At 49.6% G+C, this 15818-nt stretch overlaps 1 pseudogene; it reads right to left on the minus strand.

Moving 5' to 3' along the window:
* Positions 1-10314: 10314 nt before the first annotated feature.
* Positions 10315-10491, minus strand: LOC140397246 (U2 spliceosomal RNA; annotated as a pseudogene).
* Between the last annotated feature and the right edge of the window lie 5327 nt (positions 10492-15818).

Consider the following 15818-nt stretch of genomic DNA (forward strand, 5'->3'; position numbering starts at 1 on the left):
AACCATGGTTGACAAGAGAGGTTGACTGTCTTGTTAAGAGGAAAAAGGAGACTTATGTAAGGCTGAGGAAACAAGGTTCAGATAGTGTATTGGAGGGATACAAGATAGCCAGGAGGGAACTGAAGAAAGGGATTAGGAGAGCTAAGAGAGGGCATGAACAATCTTTGGCGGGTAGGACAAAGGAAAACCCCAAGGCATTTAACATATATTTGAGAAATATGAGAATGATTAGAGCGAGGGTAGGTCCGATCAAGGACAAGAGCGGGAGATTGCGTATTGAGTCTGAAGAGATAGGAGAGGTCTTGAACGAGTACTTTTCTTCTGCATTTACAAATGAGAGGGGCGATATTGTTGGAGAGGACAGCGTGAAACAGACTGGTAAGCTCGAGGAAATACTTGTTAGGAAGGAAGATGTGTTGGACATATTGAAAAACTTGAGGATAGACAAGTCCCCCGGGCCTGACGGGATATATCCAAGGATTCTATGGGAAGCAAGAGATGAAATTGCAGAGCCGTTGGCAATGATCTTTTCGTCCTCACTGTCAACAGGGGTGGTACCAGGGGATTGGAGAGTGGCAAATGTCGTGCCCCTGTTCAAAAAAGGAACTAGGGATAACCCTGGGAATTACAGGCCAGTTAGTCTTACTTCGGTGGTCGGCAACGTAATGGAAAGGGTACTGAAGGATAGGATTTTTGAGCATCTGGAAAGACACTGCTTGATTAGGGATAGTGAGCACGGATTTGTGAGGGGTAGGTCTTGCCTTACAAGTCTGATTGAATTATTTGAGGAGGTGACCAAGCATGTGGATGAAGGTAAAGCAGTGGATGTAGTATACATAGATTTTAGTAAGGCATTTGATAAGGTTCCCCATGGTAGGCTTCTGCAGAAAGTAAGGAGGCATGGGATAGTAGAAAATTTGGCCAGTTGGATAACAAACTGGCTAACCGATAGAAGTCAGAGAGTGGTGGTGGATGGCAAATATTCAGCCTGGATCCCAGTTACCAGTGGCGTACCGCAGGGATCAGTTCTGGGTCCTCTGCTGTTTGTGATTTTCATTAATGACTTGGATGAGGGAGTTGAAGGGTGGGTCGGTAAATTTGCAGACGATACGAAGATTGGTGGAGTTGTGGATAGTGAGGAGTGCTGTTGTCGGCTGCAAAGAGACATAGATAGGATGCAGAGCTGTGCTGAGAAGTGGCAGATGGAGTTTAACCCTGAAAAGTGTGAGGTTGTCCATTTTGGAAGGACAAATATGAATGCGGAATACAGGGTTAACGGTAGAGTTCTTGGCAATGTGGAAGAGCAGAGAGATCTTGGGTTCTATGTTCAAACATCTTTGCAAGCTGCCACTCAAGTGGATAGAGCTGTGAAGAAGGCCTATGGTGTGCTCGCGTTCATTAACAGAGGGATTGAATTTAAGATTCGTGTGGTGATGATGCAGCTGTACAAAACTTTGGTAAGGCCACATTTGGAGTACTGTGTACAGTTCTGGTCACCTCCTTTTAGGAAGGATGTGGAAGCTTTGGAAAAGGTGCAAAGAAGATTTACCAGGATGTTACCTGGAATGGAGAGTAGGTCTTCCGAGGAAAGGTTGAGAGTGCTGGGCATTATTTCATCAGAACGGAGAAGGATGAGTGGCGACTTGATAGAGGTTTATAAGATGATCAGGGGAATAGATAGAGTAGACAGTCAGAGACTTTTTCCCCGGGTGGAACAAACCATTACAAGGGGACATACATTTAAGGTGAAAGGTGGAAGATATAGGAGGGATATCAGAGGTAGGTTCTTCACCCAGAGAGTAGTGGAGGCATGGAATGCACAGCCTGTGGAAGTAGTTGAGTGGGAAGCATTAGGGACTTTCAAGCAGCTATTGGATAGGTACATGGATTACGGTAAAATTATATAGTGTAGATTTATTTGTTCTTAAGGGCAGCACAGTAGCATTGTGGATAGCACAATTGATTCACAGCTCCAGGGTCCCAGGTTCTATTCCGGCTTAGGTCGCTGTCTGTGCGGAGTCTGTGTGTCCTCCACGTTTCTGCGTGGGTTTCCTCCGGTGCTCCGGTTTCCTCCCACAGTCCAAAGATGTGCAGGGTAGGTGGATTGGCCAATGATAAATTGCCCTTAGTGTCCAAAATTGCCCTTGATGTTGGGTGGAGGTGTTGAGTTTGGGTAGGGTGCTCTTTCCAAGAGCCGGTGCAGACTCATGGGGCCGAATGGCCTCCTTCTGCACTGTAAATTCAATGATAATCTATGATTAATCTAGGACAAAGGTTCGGCACAACATCGTGGGCCGAATGGCCTGTTCTGTGCCGTATTTTCTGTGTTTTCTATGACTGGGGAGGCCTTGTTCACGATTCTCTTAAGGTTAACGTGCAGGTTCAGTCGGCAGTTAGGAAGGCAATTGCAATGTTAGCATTAATGTCGAGAGGGCTAGAATACAAGACCAAGGATGCACTTCTCGAACATAGAACATAGAACAATACAGCGCAGTACAGGCCCTTCGGCCCACGATGTTGCACCGAAACAAAAGCCATCTAACCTACACTATACCATTATCATCCATATGTTTATCCAATAAACTTTTAAATGCCCTTAATGTTGGCGAGTTCACTACTGTAGCAGGTAGGGCATTCCACGGCCTCACTACTCTTTGCGTAAAGAACCTACCCCTGACCTCTGTCCTATATCTATTACCCCTCAGTTTAAGGCTATGTCCCCTCGTGCTAGCCATTTCCATCCGCGGGAGAAGGCTCTCACTGTCCACCCTATCTAACCCTCTGATCATTTTGTATGCCTCTATTAAGTCTCCTCTTAACCTTCTTCTCTCTAACGAAAACAACCTCAAGTCCATCAGCCTTTCCTCATAAGATTTTCCCTCCATACCAGGCAACATCCTGGTAAATCTCCTCTGCACCCGTTCCAAAGCCTCCACATCCTTCCTATAATGCGGTGACCAGAACTGTACGCAATACTCCAAATGCGGCCGTACCAGAGTTCTGTACAGCTGCAACATGACCTCCTGACTCCGGAACTCAATCCCTCTACCAATAAAGGCCAACACTCCATAGGCCTTCTTCACCACCCTATCAACCTGGGTGGCAACTTTCAGGGATCTATGTACATGGACACCTAGATCCCTCTGCTCATCCACACTTTCAAGAACATTACCATTAGCCACATATTCCACATTCCTGTTTTTCCTTCCAAAGTGAATCACCTCACACTTCTCTACATTAAACTCCATTTGCCACCTCTCAGCCCAGCACTGCAGCTTATCTATATCCCTCTGTAACCTGCTACTTCCTTCCTCACTATCGACAACACCACCGACTTTAGTATCGTCTGCAAATTTACTCACCCACCCTTCTGCGCCTTCCTCTAGGTCATTGATAAAAATGACAAACAGCAACGGCCCCAGAACAGATCCTTGTGGTACTCCACTTGTGACAGAACTCCATTCTGAACATTTCCCATCAACCACCACCCTCTGTCTTCTTTCAGCTAGCCAATTTCTGATCCACATCTCTAAATCACCCTCAATCCCCAGCCTCCGTATTTTCTGCAATAGCCTACCGTGGGGAACTTTATCAAACGCTTTGCTGAAATCCATATACACCACATCAACTGCTCTACCCTCGTCTACCTGTTCAGTCACCTTCTCAAAGAACTCGATAAGGTTTGTGAGGCATGACCTACCCTTCACAAAGCCATGCTGACTATCCCTGATCATATTATTCCTATCTAGATGATTATAAATCTTGTCTCTTATAATGCCCTCCAAGACTTTACCCACTACAGACGTGAGGCTCACCGGTCTATAGTTGCCGGGGTTGTCTCTGCTCCCCTTTTTGAACAAAGGGACCACATTTGCTATCCTCCAGTCCTCTGGCACTATTCCTGTATCCAATGATGACATAAAAATCAAAGCCAATGGTCCAGCAATCTCTTCCCTGGCCTCCCAGAGAATCCTAGGATAAATCCCATCAGGCCCCGGGGACTTATCTATTTTCAGCCTGTCCAGAATTGCCAACACCTCTTCCCTACTTACCTCAATGCCATCTAATCTATTTACCTGGAGCTCAGCATTCTCCTCCACAACATTATCTTTTTCCTGAGTGAATACTGACGAAAAATATTCATTTAGTATCTCGCCTATCTCTTCAGACTCTACACACAACTTCCCATCCCTGTCCTTGACTGGTCCTACTCTGTCCCTAGTCATTCGCTTATTCCTGACATACCTATAGAAAGCTTTTGGGTTTTCCTTGATCCTTCCTGCCAAATACTTCTCATGTCCCCTCCTTGCTCGTCTTAGCTCTCTCTTTAGATCCTTCCTCGCTACCTTGTAACTATCCATCGCCCCAACTGAAACTTCACACCTCATCTTCACATAGGCCTCCTTCTTCCTCTTAACAAGAGATTCCACTTCTTTGGTAAACCACGGTTCCCTCGCTCGGCACCTTCCTCCCTGCCTGACCGGTACATACTTATCAAGAACACGCAATAGCTGATCCTTGAACAAGCTCCACTTATCCAGTGTGTCCAAAACTTGCAGCCTACTTCTCCACCTTATCCCCCCCAAGTCACGTCTAATGGCATCATAATTTCCCTTCCCCCAGCTATAACTCTTGCCCTGCGGTGTATACTTATCCCTTTCCATCCTTAACGTAAACGTCACCGAATTGTGGTCACTGTCCCCAAAGTGCTCACCTACCTCCAAATCCAACACCTGGCCTGGTTCATTACCCAAAACCAAATCCAATGTGGCCTCGCCTCATGTTGGCCTGTCAACAAACTGTGTCAGGAAACCCTCCTGCACACACTGAACAAAAAACGACCCATCTAATGTACTCGAACTATATCTTTTCCAGTCAATATTTGGAAAGTTAAAGTCTCCCATAATAACTACCCTGTTACTTTCGCTCATATCCAGGATCATCTTCGCTATCCTTTCCTCTACATCCCTAGAACTATTTGGAGGCCTATAGAAAACTCCCAACAGGGTGACCTCTCCTTTCCTGTTTCTAACCTCAGCCCATACTACCTCGGAAGATGAGTCCCCATCTAGCATCCTCTCCGCCACCGTAATACTGCTCTTGACTAGCAGCGCCACACCTCCCCCTCTTTTGCCTCCTTCCCTGAGCTTACTAAAACACCTAAACCCCGGAACCTGCAACATCCATTCCTGTCCCTGCTCTATCCACGTCTCCGAAATGGCCACAACATCGAAGTCCCAGGTACCAACCCATGCTGCCAGTTCCCCTACCTTATTTCGTATACTCCTGGCATTGAAGTAGACACACTTCAAACCACCTACCTGAACACTGGCCCCCTCCTCCGACGTCAAATCTGAGCTCCTGACCTCTATACTCTCATTCTCCCTTACCCTAAAACTACAATCCAGGTTCCCATGCCCCTGCTGCATTAGTTTGAACCCCCCCAAAGAGCACTAACAAATCTCCCCCCCCCCAGGATATTTGTGCCCCGCAGGTTCAGATGTAGACCATCCTGTCTGTAGAGGTCCCACCTTCCCCAGAAAGCGCCCCAGTTATCCAGAAATCTGAATCCCTCCCGCCTGCACCATCCCTGTAGCCACGTGTTTAATTGCTCTCTCTCCCTATTCCTCATCTCACTATCACGTGGCACGGGCAACAACCCAGAGATAACAACTCTGTTTGTTCTAGTTCTGAGCTTCCATCCTAGCTCCCTGAAAGCCTGCCTGACATCCTTATCCCCTTTCCTACCTATGTCGTTAGTGCCAATGTGGACCACGACTTGGGGCTGCTCCCCCTCCCCCTTAAGGACCCGGAAAACACGATCCGAGACATCACGTACCCTTGCACCTGGGAGGCAACATACCAAACGTGAGTCTCTCACGCTCCCATAAAATCTCCTATCTGTGCCCCTGACTATAGAGTCCCCAATTACTAATGCTCTGCTCCTCTCCCCCCTTCCCTTCTGAGCAACAGGGACAGACTCTGTGCCAGAGGTCTGTACCCCATGGCTTACCCCTGGTAAGTCTTCCCCCCCACAAGTATCCAAAGCGGTATACTTGTTTCTCAGGGGAACGACCGCAGGGGATCCCTGCACTGACTGTTTATTCCCCGTCCCTCTTACAGTTACCCATCTATCTCCAATCTTTGGTGTAACTAATTCCCTGAAGCTGCTATCTATGACCCCCTCTGCCTCCCGAATGATCCGAAGTTCTTCCAACTCCAGCTCCAGTTCCCTAACTCGGTCTTGGAGGAGCTGGAGATGGCAGCACTTCCTGCAGGTAAAATCAGCAGGGACACTAACGGCATCCCTCACCTCAAACATCCTGCAGGAGGAACATTGCACTCCCTTCCCTGCCATTCCTCTAACTTTCTACCAAGATCTGGCTAACAACTAAATTTAAAAATTTTTTATATATATAAAAAAAAAAAAGAATAAAAATTATTAATAACAATAATAAAATATGGTACTTACCTCACACCAAAGGGTTTTATTATTAGGTTAGAGGAGGAGGGCGGGTGGGAGACACTACACGTGTAGTGTCTCGGGTTTCCTCTTCACCAGAATTTATTGGTGAGGGTCTTCCCAGACGTCCGCGGGTCGACTTCCTGTTCCCACCTTAAACACTAGAATTTTTTTTTTAAAAAATTATTTAAAGGAGAAACTTACCTCCCAGAAATCACTTCCGCACTGCCCCCGCAGAAATGGACTAACCTGCTCCGCTCCTGCTGAAATCGACTTGGCCTGCAAGGTAAGCAAGTTGTTAATCTGCGCTTTTTCAAAATTCCCGCGCTGATTCTAAGGTCCCAGCTCTCACTCCCGAACTCAACAGCTGACCTGCAAGGCAAGTAAGTTAATCTGTACTCACCTCACCACAGACAGCAACCTTTTAAATGGTCCCCTCTGTCTCGCAGCCCCCGCGCTTTTCAAAATTCCCGCGCTGATTCTAAGGTCCCAGCTCTCACTCCCGAACTCAACAGCTGACCTGCAAGACAAGTAAGTTAATCTGTACTCACCTCACCACAGACAGCAACCTTTTAAATGGTCCCCTCTGTCTCGCAGCCCCCGCGCTTTTCAAAATTCCCGCGCTGATTCTAAGGTCCCAGCTCTCACTCCCGAACTCAACAGCTGACCTGCAAGGCAAGTAAGTTAATCTGTACTCACCTCACCACAGACAGCAACCTTTTAAATGGTCCCCTCTGTCTCGCAGCCCCCGCGCTTTTCAAAATTCCCGCGCTGATTCTAAGGTCCCAGCTCTCACTCCCGAACTCAACAGCTGACCTGCAAGGCAAGTAAGTTAATCTGTACTCACCTCACCACAGACAGCAACCTTTTAAATGGTCCCCTCTGTCTCGCAGCCCCCGCGCTTTTCAAAATTCCCGCGCTGATTCTAAGGTCCCAGCTCTCACTCCCGAACTCAACAGCTGACCTGCAAGGCAAGTAAGTTAATCTGTACTGTTGCTGAAGGACTGCCAGCCGCTCACTTTTTACGGCCGGGGCGTACACATTAATAAGTCTGAGAGGGGTGTTTTTGTATTTCACGTCTGCAACGAGGAGGCGACCGCCCACCACCTCCTTAACGTCGGAGATGGTGAAGTTTCCTCCCCGCAGCAGAATACCCAGGCCGGAGGAGCGGCAGTCGTTTCCTCCTGACCAGATGGATGGCCCGTGGGACCACCAGCTCGACCAGCGCCTGTAGTTGCTGAGGTGCGGAATTACGCACTCCTGCAGGAACAGTCGGTCGGCTTTCACATTTCCCAAATAGTTGAGGGTGGCTGCACACCGCGAAGTATCTTTGATGCTTCGCACATTTATGGATGCAATTTTTAAACCCATTATAAAAAGGTAGATTTACCAGTCTCAAGAGTCCATAGTCTATACAGTTGGCTGTTCCAGCTGTTGAATATTCCCCAGCATGCCGGTAGTGCTCGCAAACTTTAGCACAGTTGCAGGGCTGAGAAAACTGTTCTGGTCCGTACTGGCCCCGTGATTTTGATGCAGATGCATTGGGGGGGGGGGGGGGTGGTGTAGCCCTGGGGTTCGTCGTGGCAGTCAGTAGGTTTTGGGGATGCAGGCCGGTCTTCACCTGGGTTGTTGCTGCTCGTTACTATCGGGGTTGTTCTGTGACCTTGTTTTCTTCCCGGTCGGTGGTCTGGGTGGTCTGTGCCTCCCGTTCCACGTTGGTGCTTTGCCTCTTTATTTGAGGCCGATTCTTGTCCTGTTTTCCCTCATCGGATGAGGTGTCGGCGCTAAGTGCGCCGGCTGAGAGGTGTCGCTTTTTGCCACTACCCCTCGGGGGATTCTTCAGTTTGTTTTTTTGTTTCCTCTTTCGTTTGTCCCTGTTCACTGTTTCCCAGGGCTCTTTATTCTTTGTCCCATCCTCTTCCTCTTCCATTGAGTGTTCCTCATCAGAAGGGGCTGGGGCTGGGTTGTTAGAGCGTGCTGGGGCCTCCTCTTTTTGTTGGGTGCCCTTCTGTTGCTTTTCTGCATTCTGTGCCGTAGTGTCTTTTTCAGTGGAGGGTGTATGCACCTCCTCTCTGGTCGCCTTTTTAACTCCGCTGCTGATGATTTGAGCATATGTCGCCCCGCTTTTCGGGCAGGCCCTGTAAAGATCGCCGGCCTCCCCACAAAGGTTGCAGTACTTGTCTTCCTTGCAGTCCTTAGTCATGTGTCCCTCCTGCCTGCAGTTTTTACAGAAGGTCACACTGCAGTTTGCAGCAACATGCCCCGTTTTGCCACAGGTGTGGCATACTCGTGGCTGTCCCACGTAGTAGAGGTAGCCACGATTTACTCCAATAGCGAAACTGGAGGGGGGGTGCAGGATGGTTCCATTGCTGTCCGTTCTTAGGGTCACCTTGACCTGGTACTCACTTGTCCAGATGCCGAAGGTGTCTTTCACTTGCACGCTGTCACTTTTCAGCTCAGCGTACCTGGCGAGGAACGTGAGCACATCAGACACAGGGACGTGGGGGTTGTACGTGTGCAGTGTAACAACCCGATTTCGCTGCGCCGGTAGCGTAAACAGAGGCTCCGCAGTCAGGATCGACAGGAGACTCTGGTTACCTTTTTCCTTGAAGACGTTCAGGAATTTGATGCATGCTGCGACACTCTTGAAGGTGACATCAAAGAAACCATTCTTGGGGACGTTTTGCAAGCAGAAGATCTCTGTTGCTTTAAACCCACAACACTCGAGCAGCTCCCGCTTCACGAAGTGTTTCCGGTCCACAGGTGACTCTCCTTCCGCTTTCTTCACTGTGACTCGGACAGTGTTTCGCACTCCCCAGCCTGGTGGTCGGGATGCAGCTGCATCCATAGCTCGTACGTTGGGTGTGAAACTGTATCGGCGTTAGGCCTAAACGAGAGGTTTAGGCCAGCATGTAGATCCACCAATAGCAGCCAAGCTCCAAACGTTTCATCTTTGAAGACTTCAATCCCTCCGAGTTCTCCAATCCATAATCGTCATCGAAATCCTCAGCTTCCCTCGATCAAATAAGACTGCACTTGATCTTAGCCAAAAGGCCGAGAAGCGATAGCCTATATTTTCCGGCTATAGCCCTTGTCCTCCTCGTCCACCAACATTCAGGTGCACCTTGCAGCGCTCGACTGTGTTTTGGAACTTTTAGTCTACGGTCACTGTTGGACAAGAGACCTCCAGCTTGGCCGAGCACGGTGTAGTCTGTGCATGCAGAACCAATAAAACACAACAGGGAGACATCGTCTGGCACGACTTCCACTGTCATCGCCAGATGAAATTGAGACGCTGTGAAGGCTTAGTGACACCCAACGCAGGGAGTCGAAGGAACCTCCAGCTTTGCTGAACAAAGGGCAAGTAGCAAGCAGCAAGTACTGGCGAAATCCAACAGGCGGCAATGTCTAGTCCCACTGAGCTCGAACCTGGCGTGTTGGTTGTGGAGTCAGGAGAACGAAAAGAGACGCCGTGAAGGTACACCTACATCCAAATCAGAATGCCGTTCAGTCTGTCGCCACACTTCAAAGTTGTGCAGGATGAAGGGCTGTGGTAACTGACGTGAGGAGACGGCAAGCCGGCATCCTGGGGTGAGGGGGAGTGGACTGTAAAAAGCAGCAGGAAATCTGTGCGCATATCAGCTGAAAACGGATCCTGGCTGCCGCAAGTCCGCGAGTCCATCGGCTCACAACATTAGTGCACGAAGCGCCCGCCAGCAGAAAAGGTAGCAATGCTTTGGAGCCTGAAATGCCTTAAATTGGTCAGGATGAGACAACTGGACAAGAGAGAAAAGGGGAAGCCAGTTTCTGGCTCCAATTTCTGCTTTTGTACTTCTTGCTCCCCAAAGCGGGGTGAAGGCACCATTCCTGGAAACATTGCAAGACCAGGTTGATGCGTGAAGCGGAAGGAGCAAGCCCCTGAACCATCTCCGAGTCCCAAAAATCAATTTAACATTCAGTCCTCAACTAGAAGACATACCAGATATTAAACTGATAAGAACAGATTTTGTTTTTTCAAAAAAAAAAATACTTTATTCATAAAAATTTATCATGAGCATTACAGAAACATTTCAAATTGTCTTGACTGTACATTTCCGGCAGGGTTACATGTTGCCTTGACTTTGTTTCATTCAATTTTGATATTGTCATACACATATCACTCTTTACATTACAATTCCTTCTGAAATATTTACAGTGGCATATTTGTTTTTGTACATTGGAGTGTTGGTTGCCCAGACCGAGGGGCTTTTCACTGTTACCCGCCCCTCGGTGTACATTTGCTGGAAAGACTTTACACTGTGGTCTTTCCCCATTGCGCCTTGGCGGCAGCTGCCCCAAGCTTGAGTGCATCCCTCAGCACGTAGTCCTGGACCTTGGAATGTGCCTGTCTGCAACACTCGGTCGAGGACAATTCTTTGCACTGGAAGATCAGCAAGTTTCGGGCAGACCAAAGAGCGTCTTTCACCGAGTTGATGACCTTCCAGCAGCAGTTGATATTTGTCTCCGTGTGTGTCCCTGGAAACAGCTGATAAGAACAGATTTTTTTTTTTATTTTTTTTTAAATATACTTTATTCATAAAAATTTATCATGATCATTACAGAAACATTTCAAATTGTCTTGACTGTACATTTCCGGCAGGGTTACGTGTTGCCTTGACTTTCTTTCATTCAATTTTGATATTGTCGTCCACATATCACTCTTTACATTACAATTCCTTCTTAAATATTTAAAGTGGCATGTTTGTTTTATACATTGGAGTGTTGGTTGCCCAGACCGAGGGGCTTTACACTGTTACGCGCCCCTCGGTGTACATTTGCTGGAAAGACTTTACACAGTGGTCTTTCCCCATTGCGCCTTGGCGGCAGCTGCCCAAAGCTTGAGTGCGTACTTCAGCACGTAGTCCTGGACCTTGGAATGTGCCAGTCTGCAACACTCGGTCGAGGACAATTCTTTGCACTGGAAGATCAGCAAGTTTCGGGCAGACCAAAGAGCGTCTTTTACCGAGTTGATGACCTTCCAGCAGCAGTTGATATTTGTCTCGGTGTGTGTCCCTGGAAACAGTCCGTAGAGCACAGAGTCCTGTGTCACAGATCTGTTTGGGATAAACCTTGACAAATACCACTGCATCTCTCTCCAGACCTTCTTTGCAAAGGCACATTCCACAAGGAGGTGTGTGACCGTCTCATTTCCCCCACAGCCACTCCGAGGGCAGCGTGCATTGGTGCAGAGCCTTCGGGTGTGCATGAAGAATCTGGCAGGGTGGGCCCTTCTCACCACCAGCCAAGCGAGGTCTTGGTGCTTGTTTGAAAGTTCTGGTGATGAGGCGTTCTGTCAGATGACTCTGGCAGTCTGCTCAGGGAACCATCCCACGTCCTCCACGGTCTCCTTTTCCCTGAGGGCCTCGAGGACATTACGTGCTGACCACTGCTTCATTGCCTTGTGGTCAAAGGTGTTTTTCTTCAAAAACTTTTCCACAAAGGACAGGTGGTACGGTACGGTCCAACTACTTGGAGCGTTCCGCGGCAATGAGGCCAGGCCCATCCTTCGTAACACCGGGGACAGGTAGAACCTCAGTATGTAGTGACACTTGGTGTTTGCATACTGGGGGTCCACGCACAGCTTGATGCAGCTGGACACAAAGGTGGCCAACAGGATGAGGGAGGCGTTGGGTACGTTCCGCCCTCCCTTCTCCAGAGGTTTGTACATGGTGTCCCTTCGGACACGGTCCATCTTGGATCGCCAGATAAATTTGAAGATGGCCCGGGTGACTGCTGTGGCGTAGGGTCGGGTTATGGGCCAGACCTGCGCCACATACAGTAGCACCGAGAGTACCTCACACCTGATGACCAGGGTTTTGCCCGCAATGGAGAGGGAGCGTTGCTCCCACCAGCCCAGTTTCTGTCTTACCTTTCCTATGCGCTCCTCGCAGGTTTTGGTGCACGCCCCAGCAGCTCCGAACCATATCCCCAGCACCTTCAGGTAATCTGACCTGACAGTGAAGGGGACAAAGGACCAGTCGGCCCAGTTCCCAAAGAACATGGCCTCGCTCTTGCCACGGTTTACCTTGGCTCCCGAGGCCAGTTCAAACTGGTCGCAGGTGGTCAAGAGCCTGCGCACAGACGCACGATCCGAGCAGAAGACGGCAACGTCGTCCATGTACAGGGAGGCCTTGAATTGCATGCCTCCACTGCCTGGGATCGTCACTCCTCTTATACCCGGATCCTTCCTGATGGACTCGGCAAAATGTTCTATGCAGCACACAAAAAGGGCAGAGGAGAGAGGGCAACCCTGCCTGACTCCGGATTTGATCTGGAACTTTTCTGATTCCCACCAATTGATTGAGACTGCGCTATAGATGTTTGTGTAGAGCAGTTTGATCCAATAGCGAATTCCCTCCCCAAACCCCATTTTGGAGAGCACATCCATCATGTAGGTGTGCGATATTCTGTCAAAAGTCTTCTCCTGGTCAAGGCTGATGAGGAAAGTGCCCACCCTCCTGTGGTAGTAGGTATTGGGGGTCATGTGGGACTGGAAGCCCTAATGTCATTGGCTGACAGATCCCGGGTCCTGGTTGGCCGTTGACCTCATGCTCCGCGCTGAAGGCGAAGTATAAGAAGCTGGTGCCTTCCCCCGCAGGCCAGTTTACTATCGGGCTGCTGGGGAACAGACACGCTTAATAAAGCCTCATTGACTTCACTCTATTTGTCACACGGAGTCTTTGTGCGCTACACCTCCTGTCCTGCACGTAGGCGATCGTATCCCTGAGTAGCGCGATGCTATCAGAGTTCTTCCTGCCGGGTACAGCACAGGTTTGGTCAGGGTGGATCACCGACTCCAGAGCAGACCTGACCCGATTGGCGATGACCTTGGCTAGAATTTTGTAATCCACATTCAACAGTGAAATGGGTCGCCAATTTCGAATTTCTTCCCTTTCCCCCTTCTGCTTGTAGATGAGGGTGATGATGCCTTTCCTCATGGACTCTGACATGCTGCCTTCCAGAAGCATACTCTCGTACACTTCCAGCAGGTCTGGGCCCATCCACTCCCACAGAACCGAATGCAACTCAACCGGTAAGCCGTCGCTTCCGGAGGTTTTACTCACCTCGAAGGACTTGGCGGCCTTTGTCAACTCATCCAGAGTTAGTGATTTGTCCAGGTTTTCCAGCTCGCTGTCGCCTATGGCCTCCGTGATAGTCGACAGGAAGGTCTGGGCAACAGTGCTATCTGTTGGCTTCAGATCATACAGTCCGGCAGAAAAGGATTGGCTGATCCACAGGATGTCAGACTGCGATGACTTTACAAAGCCATCTTCTCTTCAGGCTGCTGATCACAGAGGTCTCTCTGTGTACCTTTTGGAAGAAGAAGGGTGAGCACTTTTCGTCCTGCTCCACGGAGCGGACTCTGGAACGGAAGATAACCTTGGAGGCCTCCGAGTTGTAGAGTGAGGCTTGCTGGCTCTTCACCTCTTGGAGATCCTCCTTGACATCCACCCCCATCGACTGCAGCTGGAGCAAATTCTGCATACTTTTCTGGAGACTGGACATGACCCCTCGTCTCTCTCTCACCTTTTGAACACCCTTGAGGATGAAAAACCTCTTGATATTCCCCTTGATTGCTTCCCACCAGAGATGTGGGGCATCAAAGAGTGGTTTTACTGTTCTCCAACCTTTGTAATCCCTCCTGAGTTCCTCGAGGTTCTCAGGGGTCAGCAGTTTTACATTTGGCTTCCATTTTCCCCTGGCTACCCCCTGGTCTTCCTGCAGGTGGCAGTCGGCCAGTAGGAGGCAGTGGTCAGAGAAGAACACCGGCGTTACGTCGGTGGAACTGACCGTGGAAGCTCTGGACACAAAAAAGAAGTCTATCCTGGAGCGGACGGACCCGTCTGGCCGTGACCATGTGTATCTACGCTGCGCTCCGTCTGTAGGGTTGCTGCAGACGTCGAGCAGCTTGGCGTCTTTTACCGTTTCCATCAGGAGTCTGGACGAAGCATCTAGTTTGCTGTCGGCTCTGCTGGATCGTCCAGCTGCATCGATGATGCAGTTGAAGTCACCGTCCAGAATGACCGGCTTGGAGGTGGCCAACAGCAGAGGGAGTTGCTGAAGGACTGCCAGCCGCTCACGTTTTACGGCCGGGGCGTACACATTAATAAGTCTGAGAAGAAGTTTTTGTATTTCACCTCTGCTACGAGGAGGCGCTCGCCCACCACCTTCTTAACGTCGGAGATGGTGAAGTTGCCTCCCCGCAGGAGAATACCCAGGCCGGAGGAGCAGCAGTCGTTTCCTCCTGACCAGATGGACGGCCCGTGGGACCAGCGCTTGTCGTGGCTGAGGTGCGGAATTCCGCACTCCTGCAGGAACAGTCGGTCGGCTTTCACATTTCCCAAATAGTTGAGGGTGGCTGCACACCGCGAAGTATCTTTGATGCTTCGCACATTTATGGATGCAATTTTTAAACCCATTATAAAAAGGTAGATTTACCAGTCTCAAGAGTCCAGAGCCTGTACTGTTGGCTGTTCCAGCTGTTGGATGTTCCCCAGCATGCCGGTGGTGCTCGCAAACTTTAGCACAGTTGCAGGGCTGAGAAAACTGTTCGGGTCCGCACTGGCCCCGTGATTTTGATGCAGGTGCATTGGGGAGGGGGGGTGTAGCCCTGGGGTTCGTCGTGGCAGTCAGTAGGTGTTGGGGATGCAGGCCGGTCTTCACCTGGGTTGTTGCTGCTCGTTACTATCGGGGTTGGTCTGTGACCTTGTTTTCTTCCCGATCGGTGGTCTGGGGGGGTCTGTGCCTCCCCAAGTTGGTGCTTTGCCTCTTTATTTGAGGCCGATTCTTGTCCTGTTTTCCCTCATCGGAGGAGGTGTCGGCGCTAAGTGCGCTGGCTGAAAGGTGTCGCTTTTTGCCATTACCCCTCGGGGGGTTCTTCAGTTTGTTTTTTTGTTTCCTCTTTCGTTTGTCCCTGTTCACTGTTTCCCAGGGCTCTTTATTCTTTGTCCTATCCTCTTCCTCTTCCATTGAGTGTTCCTCATCAGATGGGGATAGGGCTGGGTTGTCAGGGCGTGCTGGGGCCTCCTATTTTTGTTGGGGGCCCTTCTGTTGCTTTTCCGCATTCTGTGCCATGGTGTCTTTTTCGGTGAAGGGTGTATGCACCTCCTCTCTGGTCGCCTTTTTAACTCCGCTGCTGATGATTTGAGCATATGTCGCCCCGCGGTTCGGGCAGGCCCTGTAAAGATGGCCGACCTCCCCACACAGGTTGCAGCACTTGTCCTCTTTGCAGTCCTTAGTCATGTATCCCTCCTGCCTGCAATTTTTGCAGAAGGTCACACTGCAGTTTGCGGCAACATGCCCCGTTTTGCCACAG

Source organism: Scyliorhinus torazame, chromosome 20, assembly GCF_047496885.1.
Source record: "Scyliorhinus torazame isolate Kashiwa2021f chromosome 20, sScyTor2.1, whole genome shotgun sequence".
Taxonomy (NCBI): Eukaryota; Metazoa; Chordata; class Chondrichthyes; order Carcharhiniformes; family Scyliorhinidae; genus Scyliorhinus; species Scyliorhinus torazame.